At 43.0% G+C, this 20,758-nt stretch overlaps 1 protein-coding gene across 1 annotated transcript in view; it reads right to left on the bottom strand.

Moving 5' to 3' along the window:
- LOC128303710 (putative uncharacterized protein DDB_G0291608) overlaps positions 1-20,758 on the bottom strand; it is a 73,814-nt gene that overhangs the window by 51,445 nt on the left and 1,611 nt on the right. The window lies entirely within an intron of this gene.

Raw genomic sequence — 20,758 nt, 5'->3', positions numbered from 1 at the left:
GTTGTTATTTGCTCGCGCTATGTTTCATATTTATTACAGTTGTTACCTAGTTGTTGTACCGTCCCGTAGATCCAATAGAAGCGAGGAGGGAGGCTCCTTACCGGCTCAGCCGAACGACGCCATCGTCTTGTCAGTGGAACGTCGGTGAGCATCATAAATTAAACTTGTCACGCGCACCATCGTACATAAATGGCTTAGCCGCGCCATCGAGAGTATCCTTCGAGCAGATCGGGTAGGTCGGTATGTAGGTAGGAAACAGTGCAGTGAACTGTTGGCAAAACTCTGACCTAATCATAGTTCCAGCGCGCATGGTGGTTCTAACCGTTGAAGGGGGGGATTTGGGGCTCACTTTCTATTTGCTATCACTAAGGGGGGGAATCTCTTCAGCAAATAATGAAAACTTTTTCCCAGCTAAAGTGCTAGTTGGGGGGGCAAATGCATCGCATATTACCACACACACACACACAGCGGAAACATAATATCTTTCACAACATTCTTCACATTCACGAACAAACACGCTCGCACACAGCGCGGTTTACTGTAACTGCTTCGAATGGTTTTGTTCGTTCCGATCGCACACACATCGCAGCAGCTATTCCAATACCGTATCGGAATTTTATTGTACAACTTTTCAGCAGTTTGATTGATTGCTTCCAATGTTGTTGTGTTGCTTGTTGTTGCTTGCTTTATTTGCCCGCTGGTCCCCGCTTAATGGCAATATTGTGTTGCTGCTGCTTATATTCCATTCTTGCTACATCTACCACTAATGGGGGGGACACTAACAGAAGAACAAACAATATCGAATAAGAAGCGTAACAACAAAACAAAAAAAAATACCATCAGCAAAAGCAATCAGCTTTGCTATCTTCGCATGCTGCCCCATTGTTATTGCGCTGGCAATATTATTATTTCGTGCGTGATTCATCCAGGCAGCAGTGTGCGCGAAAACAGCGCTTGGGGAACTAATGTAATTAAGCCAGCGATGCACACACACACAGGCAGGAAGGGGGATGCGGGGAAAGTGATTTGCTGTATATTGTCGTCAGTGAAATAAGCAAACATTCTGCGACAAAGTATTTATTGTGCACGACATTAGCGTTACCACCTTTTTCCTGCCGCGACGACGTGCGACAATTGCCCTTGTCCTCCTGCCGCCCTTTCGCGGTTCGATTCGGTTGGGCAGTATGATAATTTTATTAGATAAAATCTAACATGCATGAATGGGAAATACATGGTGTACATGGTTATAGGGTGTGCGCGCGCGCTATTGTTTCCAATAGCGGTATAATGTGCGTTGTTAATTTTTCAACCGGCGATCGGCAAAAACGGGAAAAGTTAATTTTGAGCAACATTATTCTACGATAACGTCGGTGTTGCGTGAATGTGTAATAATTAGGCGCGGAAATTAGTTTGCAGTGACTTGATTTTCTTTTTATTAGCGTATCGTTTAAACAGCTATGATTACGGCAGTTGTATAAGCTGATAAGTTGATAGGTGTGCAGAGAAATCACTACCGTAAAACATTTAATTGATTAAATTGAAAAGTAGTACAATTTTGCACACATTATGAAATATATCAACGATATAATTACAACAATGTGCAATAAGGTAAAATCCTGAGCCATTGCATTGCATCTCATTTTTAATATTTATTAGTGTCATTCTTATCTTTGGTGAATATTTATTCAAATCATGAGAAAACGCTCAACATATTGTGGACCGTTTGAGATTCATAAAACCATGAAGACTCTCTAAAATCTCTGCCGCTGAAGCGTTTGCTATTCTCATAGCAGCTGAAGAAAACACATTCAACGACTTGAAGATCGTAAAACAAATGCAAAAGTGACCTTCTGCTGGGTCCCAAGTCACATAGGAATCGGGGGGAACGACGAGTTAGCTGACAACAATTAGCAAACAAAGCACGCGAAGAACCAAACTGTGACAACACAAAAATCTCAAAGCAAGATATGATAACTTGGGCTAAAATTACTACAAAAAAATATCTGGACTAAGTGCTGGTACCTTCAACGCCACAGCGCCTTCAGACAAATTAAACCATCCACGGAAGCTTGGAAAGATGTACAATCGAGCCAAGACCAAAGAGTTCTCTCGCGTCCACGCATAGGACACACAAATTAAACTCACCGATATAGAATCGACAAATCTGACCCTCCACTCTGTTGCTACTGTGGAGTAACAATCACAACAACGCATATAGTAACATATTGCTACGGCTTTACAGCACAACGCACTAAATATAATATCTCTCCGAACATTGATTTTACAGTATCCGATAACACAACATGCGAAAGCAATCTTTTAAAATTTCTTAAAGAAACTGACCTTTACCGACAGATCTAATTATTCCAACAATTTTTTTTTTTTCGTTTTTCGGTATTTAATACAGAATAACAGAAAGAGACGAGCAATACGGCCTGGCCGTTCCTGAGTAAATAAAAAAAAAAACAGAAAGAGACGAATGCCGTCGAAAGACGCACAGTCTCTATTAGCCAACACAACAACAATCTAAAATCTCTGAAGAAGATTCTTGAAGAATCTCTAAAGATTTAGAGTGATCTCAAGCGTTCTAGAGAGCGATCAGGTTCAAATATTCATTTAGATTTATGAATCTTTCGCAATATAAACTTTTGTATGCAGCTTGAAGCTTAGAAGTCACTCGCGTTTATATGTTTAAGCATAATTGGCATTAAATTGGTATTTTAGCTACTCACCGGCATCCCCGCACGATCAAAGGGATTCGAGCTTACGTCGCTTTAAATATTCATTAAACACTCCTTACACCTTCAATCGAGTTGCTTATACAGTGGTTGCCAAATGGTTCAAATAATTGGGTAGATATGAAAGCATCAAGTTACCTAAAAATATACAAAAATAAAAAATATTAATTAGAATATTTGAAATGTTTAAACTGAACAGGACATTAATATATTCTTGAAATAAATAGATGTATTTGTCAAGACGCGCATCTTCGTTCCATTACCCGCTGCTAATATTCTATTGTTGGCACACTTTCATCAGCATATCCCTTTACTTTCTTTATGCTTTTACGTGCGATGATTTATGCACCGTTTGGCGAGCTCCAATCGAGCGCTGCCTGCAGGATGTGTGCTAATAATAAAAAGGAATGGTTCGCATCAACCCCCCCCCGACGTAATGACTTGCGAGTGGAATGTTAAAGAGACATTCAGACAGTGCATTCCTGAACCTGGCCCAGTGCAGCGGTGGGGCGAGACGAGGACTCGGAATGCAGCTCCACCGCACAACCACATTGGGGCACGGCTGCATCTTACAGATTACGCCCCAATGGGATGAAACACACACTCGGCTGCAGTGTGCAAAGTGTAGGGCCCTTAACACAACGTTGCGGGCCAAAGAAATGCATTAAACCAACGTAACAAAAGCATTACACGCGTTTCACGATCGATCAATTGTGCGTGCCGAGTTCCGACATATGTTTCCAACGTTTGACGGTGCAATAACCGCTGATAACAGTATGCCCATCGGTTTTGTAATGAGCGCTTTTTGTATCATTTCAATGCAGCGCATTGCGTGCGCATTGTGTAGCGCAAGGAGAAGAGAAAACTATTCGTTCGAATTGAACAGCAAATAATAACGCTGAAGATGATCGGGCGGCCACCCTCCCCCCTATCGATTTATTCCGTTCTTGTCAAACCCAAGGTGGTGGTGGTTTTCCTTCTTCGCTGCTGCACCGACGACCCCAAAAACCAATCGATCTATTGGGCCTTGCAGCAGCAGAAGGATGGTTCGCGGCCGGGGGGTAATGTATTCCGCGGGGTGAGCCACCCGATTCGATCGGGTTTTCTGTGCGCTATTTACTCGGGGGAGGTGGGAGGCCACAGCCAAGGAATAAAAGCAACATCGCGCATTCGATTCCATAAATTAAATTACTTTATGTTTGGCAAATCTGCGTACCCAATTGTTTATGCGCTTTGTGTGGCAGTGTGCGTGCGTGTCTGTTTGTCGGAAAGTTTAATTTGTACTACAAATAAAACGAACAGTGTATGTAGCGCTTGGTCGTATCTTGGCCGCACAATTCCGCAGGCGAACCATCCACGAATGGTGGATTTAATGCCAACTGGTACCATCGTAAAACTAACGGTTTGTAATAAATGTCTGTACATAATAATATTTCCAAAAGAACAAGGGACGATCTCACACACAGGCCAGGACAAACCATCCTGTGTTTGTAGATGTGCGCGTTTGTTTCGTTGCAGATAAAAGTAATACTTTAAATAAACCAACCGAAACGCTACGAGGCGGGAAAACGCGGGAACCATACCGAAACCCGCGGGAGAAAGTTAACCAAACGTTGGATAAAATAACGCAGAAAATTGGTTCATCATCAGTTCCCCCCCCCGGGGGGGAGGGGCACGAGTGGGGCGCCGAAGGGGGGGTGATATTGGTGGGAGCAATAATATTTAATTTTAAAAATATCGATTATTTTCGAGCAACATTAAAATAAAAGTGCTTAAACCGGTCTTCTCCGGTGTCTCCATCCGGGGGTAGGGAAAACGGGGAATGGAAAAGCACACGCTTTCCTTACACTTACGCCCCGAATTTTCATTCTTGCCTGGATGCTTTTACAATACCATCAAATGGGTATAACAAAAATACAAATAATATATACCAAAAAAACCGAGACCGATTTGTGTGTTTGCGTGCACACAAAGGTAGCGGCGCGCGCGCTTACTTTCCGGCATTCCCGGTGGAGCCCCCCACCCATTTGGGGAGAGGGGGGGATGGGTTCCCTGAGACGGAAGATGGCTTTTCCATGATGGAGATTTTTAACCATGGTTATTTGCATAATGTCGATTTTATTTCATTATATTTCCCCGCCACATTTTCCATCCCTTCCCATCCCCCCTCACATTGTGCTCATTATTTCTCGCGTGGAACCAAAGCATTTCCGCACGGTTACTTCCTCTCGCTTGGCTCCGGAGTTTTCCATTCGGTGTCGCATCTTTCTCGCTCGTTCTCTGTTCGGGTTTTTTGGTGGGCAGACCATTTCCACCATTTACAACCCAACCCAACCAGTGACAATCATTAAAACGAAAAATCACACTTTCAATACTTTGATTGCAAAGTAAAACAGGAACATCCCTTGGGGGATGGCAATGAGGGGTGGTTAGAGGCTAGGAGAGTGCTAAGAAAGATCGTCTTGGCTTGTGCGACCGACAGCATGATTATCATCATCATCATCATCATCATCAAGAAGGAATCAACCTCCACATTCAAGGACACTATTTGATGGTACGGATTGCTAATTTATTTATATTTCAAGGACCACACAGCTACAACAATTATATATTATAAAAGCAGTTATATATTATAAAAATTTCCATTTTCCAATTTCAAATTTCCTTACCATTAAAAACCAGTAGATGTAATTACAACTCAACGCATCAGCGAGAGATAACATTCTGCCGAAAAATACATTACTTGGGCTTGGGAAGAAAATTCTAGAACTCTGCTCTGCTCTCTCCCTCTCTCACAACATTCTCCGGGGGGGAGGGGGTTCGCAATAGTGGTGATGTTGGTGTGTTTGGGAAAAGATTTTCACGTGAAAATCGTCGCATTTCATAACGTTGCTCAAAACACATCATGAAAGATCGAAACCACGCTTGGATGGCGGTAGATAATTTCTTATAATCTGATTAAATAAACACAAAAGAAAAGCCGCGACAGCCGACAAGTGGTGCGAGCACTGGCCAGGAGGAGCGGAGCCTTCTTCTGGGTAAGATACGGTACGAAATACGAAGCACGTTGAAGCGGCTATCTCTCCATAAGTCTAAGATCTTCTGCCAATGATGGAACAACCATCCATGGCTGTGGCAGAATGGGGACGCAAAATCCATAAAGAAAAACAAAACAAAAATGAATGCCACTCTCTCAATTTCAAATACAATTCTGACCACCACAAGAACGATCGAGGAGGGGAGTGCCGACGACTTATGTACTGCGGGGGGCGGGAAGAGGTGGACAAGAGTAATATTAGGTCCGCAAATAAGTAACGGCCGTTTTTAAATCGATGGGGCCACTGTGGACTGTGGCGCGATTTTGACGTTTACAAACGTCATATTTGTCATGTCAGTTCGGGAATGTCATAATCAAACTGAGTAAACAGATTAGTGATTATTTCGTGCGAGTAAAAGTTCCTAGTTCTTGAAAATGTCTGCTTTTGAGCCGGATAAGCGCCATATGCGGGAGGTGTTGCTGTTTTTGATTCGAGCAAAGAAAACAGCAGCCGAAGCGCATCGAGAGCTTTCGAGTGTTTACGGCGATGCTGCTCTAAGCGAAACAAGGTGACGGGATTGGTTCCGACGCTTTCGAAGCGGTGATTTCGCCGTGGAGGCCCAAAACGTTCGCCGACGAAGAATTGACGGCTTTACTGGAGGAAAATCACTGCCAAACGCAAGAAGAGCTTGCAGCCGTGCTGTGGTGTAACTCGTCAGGCCATATCATCACGGCTGAATGCGTTAGGCATGATACAGAAGGAGGGCACAAATGGATACCACACGAGTTGAAGCCGCGGGACTCTGCATGTGTGAATTGCTGGTCCAGCGGCACAACAGAAAGGGGTTCCTGCACACAATCGTGACGGGAGACGAGAAGTGGATTTTGTTCAGCAATCCTAAGCGCAAAAAATCATGGGGATACCCCGGTCATACCCCAACATCATCAGCTCGACCGAACATCCATAGCTCGAAAGTTATGCTGAGTATTTGGTGGGACCAGCTCCGGGTCATCTACTACGATACTGGTGAACGCTACCGGAAACAATTGATGAGTTTAAGCCGAGCACTGCGTGAAAAACGGCCAGAATACTCATCACGCCGCCACTACAAAGTTATTCTGCTGCATGACAATGCTCGGCCACATGTTGCCCAACCTGTGAAAAACTACCTTAATACCCTCAAATGGGATGTTTTACATGGATTGGCTGACCAGCAGTTCTCCTCCTATGAACAGATCCAGAATTCCTGGATTGGATACCTGGATTGCGTCGAAAAATGTATCATTTTTCCGAAAAGGTATCCGCGATTTGAACAAAAGGTGGAAGAAGGTAATAAATAATAATGGCCAATACTTTGATTGACCCAATTGCTTCAAATAAAAATGACACGAGTAAAAATAAACTTATAAAAAAAAAACGGCCGACATTTATTTGCGCACCTAATACAATTTCGAAAATAATTGTACTTTGGCTGTTGTTTCTTCCGATGCTGTTGTTCGACGCGTTCATCAAGTGCTGTTTGTTGTTTAATTAAAATTTATGCACACAGCGTTAATCCATCGGCCTGGCGGTTAAACGTAGATAATGTTAACTGCAAACATACGACCGCGACCGGCACACACACACACACTCACCAACCGATGAGGGCGCTAAGGGTTTGATTGAGGGGGCCGGATGGGTGGGACGCTATATAAATAGGATAAAATTTAACGGCCGAACAGCAAACCGACAAGAAGTAAATGAAACAATAAATAAACAAATTAAATAACGAAAAGAAAAAAACCAAATGTGCGACTGCTGCCAAATGGTATGGGAACGTACAAACACAGACACACACACGGATCGTGCGGAAATTATTATCCACTAGAATAGTGCCATCGAATAAATCCGACATGGAAAATAACACCAATATTATTATTCGCTGGCACCATTTTGTGAGTGTGTCCGGCCCCTACACGGACTGCCTCCCCCAATACTGTTTGCATACAGTGCCACCGTGCGTTTGGTATGGTAAAATGTACAGTTTATTTTCATTTATTGCATTAATTATTTCCCATTCTGGAAATATAAATGCACCCATACATCCTGCAAAGCTGGAAGGCCTCCACAAGGGCCACCAGCCGGGGTGGTGATCGGAACGGACCGGGCGGTGTGTGGGGGGTGAAAAACACAAAAAATGGTAATGATTTTTGACATTTTTGCGTCATCGGGAACGTTGGGAACGGGGAGCGAAAGGGGAAAGAATCCTGGCAGGGGAATCCTTAAAATTAAACCACTTCATGGCCGGATTGATGCAACGTTTGGTGCAAAGGGGAAGGAACCCGGGTCGGGGGGACGGTGGTGAACACGGTAATGCAATGTAGTTCAAATAAAAGTAGTAATTGGATTGAAATGGAAAATACGAAATGATTTTCAGCGCATAACATTATGTTACCCCGTTGTCGAATGTCGACATCCCGAGCGGGATAGATATTGCGCTGTGGCGATAGACAGCGATGCTAGCGATAATAAATGCACTGATATGCTTTAAAACGATCATTCCCAGCGCACACTGCACAAGTCGCATTTGAAGGAGGGTTTCGTTTTTCATAATTGTTAAAATTAATCTTTAATAAGAAAATTAAAGCATAAATTCGGTGGAAAATGTGTCTAATATAACAATAATTTAGGGGGAAAAGCATCGTATGTACCATATGCCAGCATAATAATATGTACAGCGAGAAGTTAGAAAGCCAACTGTGCAAACAGACTTAACAAACAGCACGATACAGCAGGGCTGGGTTTGTTTGAGGGTATGGTATGGATGGTGCTTTCTTACCACCATCAATCAGGCTTAACGATCTCCGATATACAAGAACAAAAATGAAGGAAACATAAAGATATTCTCTTGCCCGAGAGCTCAACGTAATATAGCGGGCAGCACACACATAAACAAATCGGCAAGACACTAATTATACGAAAACCAATCATCAGACGTGGAAATTTTGATGATAAAACACACACAATTTCTCTCCTGAATTGCAGAATGTAAAGTAAAATGTTGCTAAAACAAGCAGGAAAGATCGACAAATCGTCGTTCTATGGTGATCGTTCGTATTAGCGCTACGATTGGCTTTAAGATGAGCATTAGCAGTCGATATAGAAAAGTATAAATTCAATACTAAAGTGTATTGTTGAGTGTACAATAAAGTATCCAGCGATTTTTTTGCGGTTTCATTAATATTTGAATGATTTCGGATATGGAGAATCGAATCAGTAAAATGGAAATGTTCCATTCCCATTCTCACCTCAAATTAATTGACCAAGTTCAACGGCGTTCTCCAGTGATGTTGTGACCACTCGGAAGCAGTTCGTAATATAGGACACACTGTCGATCTGTTTTGTCGATAATTCCTACCATATACAGAGCATGAAGTGAGTCGAGTTTTCGCTTTAGGATCAATATCTCACTGGGCCTTAAGATATGTTTGGGATTATCTTAAATTATGGCAAACCTTCCTGGAGCAAATAATAAACCTCAGACGGGATTTTTGTACACATAAATGTCCATGTTGCCACTATTTCGTTCAATTATGAGCAAAGACCAATGTGGAACCAACAAATAAGACCTTTAAGAATTGACATTACTGTTCGTATTGTACTAGTGGCATAAAGGTTTTTTTTTAATTCAACAATTCTCGAAACATTTTAAAGCCATGTTTCAAGAGGGCACAACTAACAGCTTCCAAAATAAAGTGTAAAGTTCCCCCGAAATATAACACATGGAATTGATTACTAGTTCTGAGCGTAAATATGATACACCGGGTAAGATACGAAAATGTAATTATTACCCTCGGACTAACAAAGGAACGAGCAGTGAACAATTCGAATCATACACCAAGAGATAAATTTAATTTGACGCTCCGTTGGTACAGCATCCTTGGTACGGTTTTACCGCCCCCCTCCCCTCTAATAAGCACTGTCGGTGCTGCCTTACTGTTCTCGCCTTTAGAGTGATGGCCTGAAGTAAACGCCATGCCCCTATATATATACACCGATGAACCTTCTCTCCGGGCCAGTGGTTAATTGAAGTGAAATTTAGAATTATTAGATTCATACAACACAACCCGGCGTTACTGAACAGAGGGAACCGACGCTGGTTGTTCCCCCATTTGCTAGCACTCCCAATCATAGAACCAGCTTGACAGCCGTTCAAGACCTACTCCGCCACCACTGTGACGTTGAAAGGCGATAGAACTGACAAATATATTACACAGCCATCACCCACACACATATGGGAATGATATCGGCATCGATTGAGGGGTTTTAATGCCGACGGCAACCGTTGTTTGATGATGCGACTGTTCGACACTCTCTCTCTCTAAGGATGTGCATCCAGGGTGCGTTCTATACACCCTCCCGACAAGAAAGACCGATTGTGCAATCCGCATCAAACAACAACCGGCGAGTGCGTGCGTGCCAAGAACTCACGGCAGGAAAAAAACCTGTTCTCTCCAACAATGTATGGCCTGTATGGCGCATAAACCGGAAGCCACCGGTCCCGTAGTAATAGTCTGCCTGTCGACTTAGTAATACGTTCACCCCACCCCCCTGCTCCACCACCCGGGAAGCCGGGAAGTTGGCCAGAAACAAATAATAAAGATAAATTGTATGTGAAACGCAATTTTACTTTCCTTCCCTTTTCCACCGGGGGGTGTTTGGCATAAGTAGCTATGTGTAAATGTTTTAAATCATGTTAAAAAGTTATGTAAGACGTACTTTTATATACATTGTTACACAGCTGAAGGCTTACAGGCCTGGCCCTTCCAACCCACACACAACTCGTTCGTCGTACGCTGCCTATTTTAATTTTATGCTTTGCCAACCCATCGATGTCGTTGTTGTCCCGGGACCCATACACAATACGGTTGCTGATGTCAGGAGCGAGAGAGAGAGAGAGAGAGAGAGAGAGGTAGAAAAAGGGAGAGCAAAAAAACACGACTGGACCCGGTGACAGGATGCGGCGGAATGGGCGTGCTACTGCGTTGGATAATATAATGATATTATTTTAAAATTTAATTATCTCATTGAACCAAACCCAAGCCGGGCAGCAGAAGGAGATCGAGAACCGTACCGAATTGGGAAGAGTAATGGATGTTGGAACAGTGGGAGAACAGCCCCCCTTATACAGGAAATGTCAGAATGATCCTTCGGTGTGGAATGACACTGGAAACCTCGAATGCTAAGATGCGAACAAATTACAGCTACCACAAGGAAGGAAGGCGCAACAAAGAAACACTGTTATAAAATGGCCACATATACATATACGTATATAAATATATATATACTCATATACATATAAAATCATTTCCTTTCCAGAAATATCCATAATCATCGTCATCGTCATGCATCTTACCCACCCGGAACGTTTACACAACAGTGCCACCATTCCGGTGTCATTTGCTAGCACGTCTCCATTAATGGCCTCATAAAATGATAACGATGAAATAATGCAAAGAAATAACGAACATTTACCGTGCAGCATCATCTACACAACCGGCCGGAGAAGAGTGGGCTCACTGTTGTGAGCAAATGCTCAAAATTCTTGCCACATTACGACGGGGTTCCCCTCTCGGGGTTGTTGGAAAAACCCTGCACTGGGAAGTGCCGGATATGACCGGAACAATTTGGCTTGTTTACCGTAAACGTCCACACTCTCCGTGCGCATTGGTTCCGTTTGGTCAAGAAGATGGAAAATCAATACTTAATGCTTAAATCCTTCCTTCTCGGATGCATCAGGTGACCCTTCCCCGCCCCGTATCAAGGTCGACATACAAGATGCACCGAGGAAGTAACTATTTCGGTGGCAATGCTAGAATTGAAGGTAAACAATGTAAGTAACATCTCAGCGTACCAGCACCAAGGCGGAGAGGACACACACCATCGAAATGTGTGCTGTAAGGGAGGATTCGCTCTCGCGTGAGTTCAAAATTTATGTTGCAATCACCAAACCCACGGCACCCCGCTTTCCCGTAACCATCTCTCTCGAGTGGCCCACAAGTTGGCCATTGCTTTCGCATCGCTGGCTACATTCCGGTGGTCAACTCTTTCCTTCGGAATGTGCACAGTTCGTCAGCCGGTGGACTGACGGGTCAGTAATTATTCGGTGGGAAAGAAAGAGACAAACAGAGAGGGAGAGAGAGAGTGCGAGAGGATGGAGAGGAGCTCTCGTGGTTTCCACATGCCGATGATTGCAGTGGACGCAAGTTTTTGCAGCATTAAGTTCAAACACTCTCGACAACTGACGAGACTCACCCGTCGGTGCTCCCCGTTATCCCGTCCTTGAGAGTCCTTGTCCTCCAGCCATCATTCCCACCAGCGTAGCCCGCGTAGCACAGAGAAGTTGTGCCCCGAGTCTTGGTGGCATGGTGTGTAAGAAAGTTGTTTAAAACTAATGCTTAACATTCCAGCATTGGATTGTGCATTGTTACGTTACCCGTCTAATATAAGCGAGAGCAGGTGAGAATTCTTAACATGGACCAAAAACAAAAATGGATTGATTTAATTCTCGTAGATGCGTAGGTTCCAAAACCATCCACTCAGGGATAATATTTTGAGACAATGAAATGGTTTCCTTTGCCCATAATCGTTATGAAAGATAAGATGCCTGAAATAAGTGACCTTGTTTATCTTTCGGTGCTAAAACAAAAAAAAAAACCATTCTCACCACCATTCCCCACAGTGTTGACTCTGTTGACATTCAATATTCATCGGGGAGCAGGAGCAAACTCCTCCGGCACCGGGGGACAATCACTTCCGATCTGAGCAATTTCACTACCCACCGCCAGATGGCATGGCTCTCCGAGCACGTGGTAATGAGGATTTCCGGAGAGAAGATCGTTGAATTGCGCCGAAACCGTCGAGTTGATGTTGGTGGCATATATGTTTGGGACGAGGAATTGAGTAACGGACTTATTGTGACAGTGGCAGCGAAGTTTGGTGGCGGCATGATGAAATGCGGTGGGGCGCGCTGGACGCATTAAATGGGAATAACGCTCATTATTTGCTGTAATAAATATAGATAGTTACAATTCCGTTTGCTCTAACCTTACCGCGCCCCGTACGACTGTGTGAATAGGGGGCCGGGTTGAAGCATATAAAACCGGGCGCTATAGTTAAACAAAGTACGGCGGTGATGGCAAACCTAACCGATAACGCAAGGGGATGATGTCGGTGGCGACCGAAATAACACTTACTGGCTTAATGTAAAATCAATACTAGTAATCAAAGCGAGAAATGAAGTAACATTTTCAAAATAGATCCTAGACCTAGAAGCGTATTGCGTGTTGTGGGATGCAGGTGGGGCACGTGGCGTACGGCAAGAACCTCTCATCCGAGGACCATTAGATGGAACAACGGTGGTGGTTCGAGTCCTTCGCAATGGCACTAAACCAATAGAGAAACTTTAAGCTTAATGTTGAACGAGTTAAGAACCGAAAAAGAAAGAGAGGCACTCACAACCTCCCCCTTCTCCATGACACCCCCTTTGCGCAGGGGTGGGAACGGGGGTGGTGGTGGGGAGATGTGAAGGAAAAGTAATCACCATGTACAATGGCAGTAACATGGTGCCAAAGCCCGCCAGTAAGATAAGAGCTTAATTTTGTTTAATTTCCGAACCGAGAAAATTCCGACAGCAAGGACACTCGAAGGGGGTGTACTTCTTCGGAAACGGGAGATGACATGTGTTGGAGAGAGAGCGAGAGGAAACGAGAGAGAGAGAGAGATTGCATGGGAGAAAGACAAAAGCAGGGGGTTGTGAGATGAAGAGAGAGCAAATCGCGAGATGAATCTTTTTGTTGAGAGCAGTGTGAGAGAGCACAGCCAAGAAAAGGATAGCATTCCGCAGGAGTGAGTAAGAGCTGTGGAAAACAAACAGTGAGAGGGACGGGAAATACCACCGAAAAACAGAGATAGCGTGCGCTGGGAAACAAGGGGAAGAAATGATAAAATCAGTAAAATTGCGATAGCACCAGGACGAAAAGCCGGGTGGAGGAGCGGGGCGTGGAGATTCACGAGAAGGGGTAGGGGGGTGGGGGCGGGAGTGATAAGGGAAGGGGATGAATAAATGAGAGAAATATAAATTTATGTGTAATATGAAATGTTTTATGCAAAAGGGTTTATACGACGACTGGCAGCAGCAAATAGCTTGTACTAACGAAACACGAAAACCAACCTAGTGCTTGTGCATAACCGAGTGGAGTACAGGGTGGCTAGAAGTGGAATTTGTGTTTTTAAAAATAATATCTACTTATTTTAGAATGTTTATGAAACTAGAAACATTTGCATTAATAAAGATAAGGGAAAGTATTATTCAAGTGTTAACTTTTTTCCATAACAACCTTTATTATGAAATGATTTATAATTTGCTTATGTTAGATTATATAAAAGCATAATAAAAGAACATGAGACATAAGAGGAAAATATATAAAACAAAAAAAAAACACACCCACAAATGGTAAAATTAGCAGCACAAAACCCATAACAAATCTAAAAAGTTATTGTGTCATTAAAGACAGAACTTAAAACTTTATATAAGCAATAACAGTTTTACTCTCACAGCACCACCCTGTGCTTATTGGAATAATGTTGCTAATGTCTGCCATTGATGTTAATGCCCTTCTGCAAACAGGGCAACAGCCACACACACACACAAATACACACATACACCGAAAGATAACAAAAATGAAAAATTCGTACTAGAGTACGGCTAAAGGTTTTATGGAAAACACGTAAAGCAGCGCGCTGTAAAACGTCCGAGTTTTAATTAAAACCATGGTATAGAATTATTACCACACTCACACATTATCAACCATCCGGGGGGGGGGGTCTGTCTGGCTGTGTGGTTCGCGTACACACGCACAGAGAGAGAGAGAGAAGGGAGGCTCCTTGAACCCTTTTCCGAGCCAGCAGCGCTTTTGATTGCGATGGTTTGATTGCATAGTTATAAAACTAGGTTAAATATTATGGACGTTGGCGGCGGTTGTAGCCCTGCGTGGAGCGCGATCCGTCCGACTATAGTCGTCGTCGTACCCGGCCTGCGCCTGTGCAATGGGCCCATTTTATGATTTAATATTTGATTCTCACCTTACTTGAGCGTAATTCAAGGCGAACAAACAACAGTAGTAGCGGACGTAAGGAGGAACTCATTTTTAGGAAGCAGAAAAATTATAGCTTATATAGCGACCACACTTCGACGAAGAAGGTCAAACTAAATAACACGGGAAGCTAATCCTATTCGATGTACATAATTTTGTGCAGGCAAAACCCTCCCAAAGTGCCAAGAGATGTTGGGGAACATCAAGCGAGAACTAGCGAACGTTGAAGTAAAGCAAGAAATAAAATATTCATACGCAAACGCCAAACATTCCGAGTGAGCACAAGCAATAAAATAAGATTTAACTTCGCTTTGGTATATTTATAAATAGCTGCCCAAAAAAAAAAGAAGGCACAGAAAGACCTTTGCTGCCTTGCATTCAGTTAGGATTAAAAATAAGGTTAAGCAAAGAAATCACAAGAAAGAGAAATAAATTACAGCTCTGGCTGCTAACACCACCATAGCCTAACAATAAATTCATATTTAGAAGCTCAACCTAAAATCTATGGCTTTATGCTTGCAACAACAAAGAATGATAATTAGGGCTGGCGTGATACAATGCGATAAATGGAACGTGAACGTGAAAGAAAAAAAAAGTTTCTAACAATAAATCTCAAATTAAAATCCCACGTTTAGTGCGCAACGAGTTTGGTAAAATTATGCCCCGTAATGGCTTTTAACGACAACACGGAAAAGTAATATATCGGGCCCGGTGGTTGCGTAAATGAACAAACAGAACGCAGAAGAAAAAGAAGAACAACAATAAGAGGTGAGAAATGGAAGGATGAAAAGGAAAAAGAAGGAAAAAAAGCCCCGAAGACACCTAACCAAACTAACGAAACTAAACAAAGGAGTAGAGTAGGGAAAAGGGGACTAAACAAAACAGAAACGCAATATGGTAAGAATAACGAGCGCGTTAAAATATACATACGAGTGAGGAAACATAGAACCGAAACGAAAAAAGAAAATATAATAACAATAATTCCGAACATGTGCATCAACAAACGCATACGCAGAACGCGCTACGTTGGCAGACCACTTAAAATCGGCTGCGAACGGAAAGCAACCGAAAAAGGCAAATGGAAAATCCAGAAATACAAAATAAATATACTTGTAAAAATAGGCCGCTCAAAATGTAAACAACAAAAGCAGGGACAGAGACTTTGGTAGAAAAAGGTTGAAAATAACGAGGCAATTAATGATGTGAAGATATTTTTCATTCGCTCATTAAGGCGCGCCAACGGAAGGAAATTGTTTACGGGAACTCTCAAAGTCTCGAAAGTGGTAACGATTATGGAATATAAAGGAAAGAACTTCTTAGAACATTAAAAATCTGCCACATTTTAAACTGCGGTCATTTATTGGCCGTGTTCTACCCGCTGAATCAATGCAATTAACAAACACACACACACAAAGTTGCCATAAAAATTGATAATTTCAAAAAATTTCTAAGGCCTACAAAGTCGGGGGGCTGCAAAAAAGGAAAAAAAAGATATAAAACACACAGCGACACACAAACCTTGCGTGGAAGGGGAATGACTTCGTAAAATATATAAGGAAGGCGCGCCGCCGCCACAGTAACGCAACTCGAAAAACCGAACGTGATGAACAAAGCAAAAAAAATAATTGAGCGAAAAATAAAATTATTATTACAGAAAGGAAGAAACAGAGAAAAACTTTTAATATGATCATAAAATTCACCAACACACACACACACACAAAAGAATAGTCCAAACGAGCCACGGAATGGGTAAACGGAACGAACGAAAAACCTCGTGATGGTGGTGGTGGTGGTGATGGTATATAATTGTGCTCCGTTGTAAAAATGATCCAGCAAACGATGGTGCTATAAAATAAAAATACTTTTTCATCTCCACCCACCCAATACATCCTTCCATCCTTCGCAATCCTACTTCCTCCCAATGCACACCCCCACCAAATGAGCCGGAACATTTGCTACTCCTAAGAAATAAGGGAAACAAAATATAAATATAATCTCAACAACGGTTGCAGAGCAAACGAACAACACAGCAAGCAAAGCCGACGTGGTGGAGATGTTAGCCATTCAACGGAAATACTAACGAATTTTAATGCGTGCGCTGCGCTCCGCGTTGTACTAAAGCTTTGGAAACACATTGGAACTGGGGCGGCGCGCACAGGAAGTTTGGTGAAGCTGAGATAAAATAATGTGACAGTGTACGAGCGTAAGCAGGCGAGCAATAGTTCACCACTGGTGTGTGCAGTGGTGGTGGCGGAGAGGATTCGTCTTCCATAACAATAACAATAAAAATAAATGAAAACAGAAAACAACCGAAAATAGCAATGGAAAAAGACGATTAAAGGAACCCGTACAAGGGAAGGCGAGCCACGGAGTTAACGGCACAACAAGCGTGGCGGGCCGGCGAGGGGAGGAGGGAAAAGCTGTTAAATGAGTAAACTAAATAAAATAAAACCTGAACATAAAGCGAGACAGATGCTGCACAGACCCCCCCACGGATAGATCGAGACGATCGGGCGGAAGGGCCAAACGCATACACCCCCAGAGGACACATGAAACCGTCTGCGCCACGATAAAGATGGATTGATAGATCGTAAAAGGCGGGCAAAGGGGTGTTGGTGGTGGTTGGCAGGGTAAAGATATAAAAGAAAATGTAGCAAGAAAATAAATATAAAATTCGATACGAAATAAGAAAATGAGAACCGCCATTCCGCCATCACAGAACCACCCTGTGGCGGATTCATTAACGGCAGCAAACTGCTGCAATTTGAAAAACGTCGCAAGACGGAAAGGTCCTATCACACGGGGATGACAAAGAATGAGAGAGAAAGAGAATGTTTGCTGCCTGGGAATAATAACAGTGTAATTATTCTGCACAATTTAAAATTAAACAAGGAATAAGGAAACAGACGAAAAAAAAAAGACTAATAACGATCGCAGCCGCATACGGAACACGGGACCAGTGGTGGTGCAGCATGGCGCGGATCCGTGCAGACAGCTGGCGCCCGTCAGTTTTTAAATGCTTTAATGCTGGCGAGTCGTGCTGGGCATTGGGCCCAAGATACCAAGGTGAAAAAAAGGGCAGAGTTGATAGAGATAAGGTGAAAAATAAATTATCATTTTTCTCTCTCTCAAAAAAAAAACAAAAAACACAAAATGTAGAGAAACGAAGCTAAACATAATGACGAAAATCGATAAGAGACAGAAAAATTTCCCTTCCCAATAAGAGAAACATAAAAGGTAATAGATATTTCTAACACCGGGTGGAGCTGCAAATTAATGCACTTAAACATTTTATCATCCAAAGTGGTTACCCGCAACGTTGGACTTATCTGTTATTTGAAGCTTGAAACGCCCCTTAACGACCGCACGAATAAAGAATGTTTCTAAAAATAATTGTTATAAAACTGCAAGGTAATATAAAAATAGAAAGCGTCACACACTCACCATGAGATGCCAGTAAAAACTAACACAGACCCATTGGGTAGAAAATAAATATAAAATAGGAAATTATATAGCAACGAGAAAGAAAACACAAACGTTAATAACCATCAGCGGAATGGAACCCCTGCCCCGGGTGGGAAATAGCTTTCCGAGGGAAAATTGGAAGACGGTTAACGATTGAGAAACGCGGACACTTAAGCCAAACAACAGAACTGTGTACGAGTGTATGTGTGGCACTATCACGTGGCAAGACGTGAAAATGTTACAATAACAAAACTAGAAAAAATAATAACAGCCCCTTGGCGGACTAAATAAAGTATCCATGAAGGGGGAAAAAACATAAAAGAAAGAGAGAGAGTTATACGAAAGATTAGCTCAAATATAAAAAAGCAGAATGAAATACTACATTAAGAAATATAACCTGGAAAAAAAGGAAAAGAAAAAAAACGCACAACAGAAGAGTACGATGGAAAATTGCTCAACCAACAACCTTCCCGTTTTCTCTTCCAGATCACGCACACTACTTTCCGAGTCAGCTAAAACGATAAAACGTCGTAAAAGAACAGAAGAAATAATAAAAAATACAGCGTAAAATAAAGTTTAATTCATGGGATGTTATAAAGTTTTACGAGTTTTATCCCCGCACACAGGGCCACATTGCACACAAACAGTGCTCTACACCGTTGGGGTTCGAGAGCTACCACCAGTCATCCCGGCCACCCACCCACAAAAGGAAAATACGTCCATCGTACGTGTCCCGGGTTCCCTCCCCTCCCCTTCCTTCCTTCGCCAACCCTGCCAACACAGTTTCGCAACTTTTACGCCGGCACAAGCGCGATAAAGTGGATCGGAACGGCGCACCTTAGCCGACAACCAGCAGCATTGGCTGACGATGGTATCCTGACGCCACACAAGAGCGAGACGAGCGGACACACCGGCGACCATAAAACGACAAGGGCGACACCCGGTAGCGAACGCGCCAAAGGCAACGAGAATGGTTGGCTTCGCACCTTCGCAGAACGCAGAATCGTCCGGATTTTAATGCTTTTATCACCGTTCCAAGTTTTGCGAAAGTGCAGCGGCATCGGAGACGGAGGTTTATCGGGGGGTGGAATTGACGGTAAGGGAAACGTTTATTTGCTGCCTGCTGGGAGAATCCGGCGCGATGCACCGCACTGTATCGCGTACAGAAGCGTTGCTCTTTCAAGGATTTTTGACTGTGAGTGCCGGGGAGTTTTGCGTGCGATAGAAACGCACCCTGGGTGGTAAAAGGAGAAAAGCAATGGTGGGGAAAACTCCATTCACAACGAAAGGAATCGATCGATCGATTTGAAACATCAATCATGAAACCGTTTCGACAGGACGCATTAGGAGCGAAACTAAACCTTATCGGGTTTTTTTTTATATTCTTAAGTTCTTCGTAGTTATAATGGATGGCCATTTGCGGTACTCATCTATTGATATTTGTAAGTGGCCTTTGACAGATACATTAGGTTCTCCTGTTGCAATACACCGATTTTAGCTATTGAGACTAAAGAAATCTGATCAGATCTTAGGCAATGTCGCTCTCGGAGGTGGTGAACCAGTATTGATTAAAAATATACATGGGTGATTGGATATATCAAAAAGGGCGCTCGAGAACTGATGATACAGTACACGAACTCGTGTTTGAAATTTGAAAGAAATGTGAAGCTTGTTTACTTTTCTTCAATCTACACATTTCGATACCACCACATCACATCCGTTCTACTTAAACCTATGTTGGGGTACGAGATGAGATCGTCATCTTTAATTACAGTACCACACATTCCTTTGTATGCCGTCAACGCCACCACGCCTATCCATTATTTCCAACATTCGCACAACCAAACCCCACAGTGTAAAAGGCACAATAATGATATGCATTATTGCACTCATGTTTACGCGGACGCAAACGAAAACACAAACAATCGTAAAAACCTGATCGATAGCAATTGCTGTGCAACAAGCTATAAGCTCGTGTGGCCGCCTAAACCACTGCACTGTTTACGTTTTTCCACATTCACGCCAATCCGATCCGGCAAACTTGCGGTAGAATGCAGTTTCGACCGTGCGTGTAGAGACGATCGTAAGCGTCTCGGGCTCACGTATACGATCGGTAAATATTGGCGTCGACACTGGAAAAGAGGTCTGCAAATAGTGCTTCGGTGCTGTATTAAGTACACGGGGTAGAACATTACGATCATAACGCTCCCACACAGTGGTACATGTTTTATGGCCAATCCCCGGTGGTACTAACGTCTTCCAAATCCGAAGCAAATCACGATCGTTGTTGATCGTGAATAGTACTCAAAATATTATCGATCTTCTTGTTTTGCTCGTTGTACGCTTGCAGGACCGATGTACCATCGATCGTTACGCATGCTCT

This window comes from Anopheles moucheti, chromosome 3, assembly GCF_943734755.1.
Source record: "Anopheles moucheti chromosome 3, idAnoMoucSN_F20_07, whole genome shotgun sequence".
Lineage (NCBI taxonomy): Eukaryota > Metazoa > Arthropoda > Insecta > Diptera > Culicidae > Anopheles > Anopheles moucheti.
The sequence above is the reverse complement of the archived record's forward strand: the minus strand, read 5'-3'. Positions and strand labels throughout refer to the sequence as shown.